At 40.4% G+C, this 1898-nt stretch overlaps 1 non-coding gene across 1 annotated transcript; it reads left to right on the top strand.

The window, feature by feature from the left end:
• Positions 1-1290: 1290 nt before the first annotated feature.
• Positions 1291-1374, top strand: TRNAQ-UUG. The gene has a single exon. It is a non-coding gene; the product is annotated as a tRNA-Gln (tRNA).
• The last annotated feature ends 524 nt before the right edge of the window (positions 1375-1898 follow it).

Raw genomic sequence — 1898 nt, 5'->3', positions numbered from 1 at the left:
ATCAGGAGTGACTGCAATTGCAGCTGCTTTCCCAGATGTGGATTTAATGCTTGAGCAAATTAACATATCTCCTGGTACCTGGCTTGCAGCTATTGATCTGGATTTTTTTTCTCAATACCTGTTAGTAAAGATTGTACAAGCAGTTGTCTTTCATCTGGCAAGCTAGGAACATACTTTCAGTGTTCTGCTTCAGGGGTATATCACTCACTCTCCAGACCTACACTATAATTTAGTCTATAGTGAACTTCATCACCTATCCCTTCGAAAAGACATCACACTGATCCATTAAACTGATTGGACCTCATTAGCAAGAAGTAATAACTATTCTAGACATATTGGCAAAGCATTTGCATGAAATAAATTCAACAAAAATTCAGAGACCTACTACTCCAGTGAAATATCTAAGGGCCCAGTGGTGTTGAGTATGTTCAGATATTCCTTCCAAGGTAGATAATAATGGGCTGCACTGGTCCCTCCTGCAACCAAAAACTTTATCCAGTACCTAGTGAACCTCTTTGGATTTTAGAGATAATATATTTCTCATTCAAGTGTGCTACTCCTGCCTATTTACCGAGTGATCGAAGAAGCTGCTAGTTTAATTCAAATAGCTGTTCACACTGTTCTGCCAGTTGGGTCATATGATCCAGAAGATTCTGTGGAATCTTCTGTGGCAGATAGAGACCCTTAGGATGAATCACAACATAGATACTTAGGATTTTGTGTCAAAGCACTGTTATCTCTCCTTTTGAGAAACAGACTTCTGCTTGCTACTGGGCTTTGTAGAGACTGAAAGCTTAGATGTTAAGTGAACACATTTACCATGTAACCTGAATTGCCCATTTGAACTCGGTGTAGTCTGACCCATCATACCATAAAGTTAGGCATGCACATCAGCACTCCCTTTTCAAACAGAAGTGATATATAAAAGATCAGACTTAATTAAAACCTGAAGGCACAGTAAGATACATGAGGAAGTCTCCTAAGTGCCTATTGCCTCTTCTATCCCTGTTATATTATCTTCTCTCTTCCAGCCTACACTCATGACCTCATGAAGGGCTCTATGACCATTTGAATAAAGGAGAAGAAACTTAGGCCTGATTTTGTTTTGCCTGGAAAGAGAAATGGCCAAAAGTATGAATTCATACTAATTCATGGTAGTGAGCAAAGGTTTAGGTAGAAGGTCAAGGTCTTGGAAAGAATATGATTGGTAAAGTACTGAGAAGGATATCTCTGAAAGAGGCATATAGATAGACATCTTTGAGTGGATAAAAATTTAAAGACATTAGGTGTGCCTGGGTGGCTCAGTCGGTTGGGTGTCTGACTTTGGCTCAGGTTGTGATCTCACAGTCGTGAGTTCAAGCCCCACGTTGGGCTCTGTGCTGACAGCTCAGAGCCTGGAGCCTGTTTCTGATTCTGTGTCTCCCTCTCTCTCTGCCCCTCCCCTACTCATGCTTTGTCTCTGTCTCAAAATATATTAAAAAATTAAAAAAATAAAGACATTTATGTCATATGTGAATTGAACTCACCCATTGACCTCAATATAGCAGGATTTTAACAATAAAGTGGATAGGATGATTTGTTCTCTGAAACTCAGTCAGCCTCCTTCCCAACCACTCCTATCATTTCTTCAGTGGGATCATAAACAAAGTGGCCACAGTAGCAATGGTGCAGGTTGTGCATGGGCTCAGTAACATGGATTTCTGCTCATTGAAGCTGATCTAGCTACAGTTACTGCTGAATGCCCAGTCTTCCAGTAAGAGAAAGTAACAATGAGTCCCTGATAAGACACCATTCTCTGGGGTAGCTATCTGACGGCATGTTGATTATGTTCAATAATATCTATCATGGAAGGGGAAGCACTTTGTTCTTCCTGAAATAGACACCTACTCTCAATATGG

This window comes from Felis catus, chromosome A3, assembly GCF_018350175.1.
Source record: "Felis catus isolate Fca126 chromosome A3, F.catus_Fca126_mat1.0, whole genome shotgun sequence".
Lineage (NCBI taxonomy): Eukaryota > Metazoa > Chordata > Mammalia > Carnivora > Felidae > Felis > Felis catus.
This window is presented reverse-complemented; position numbering and strand designations above follow the sequence as displayed.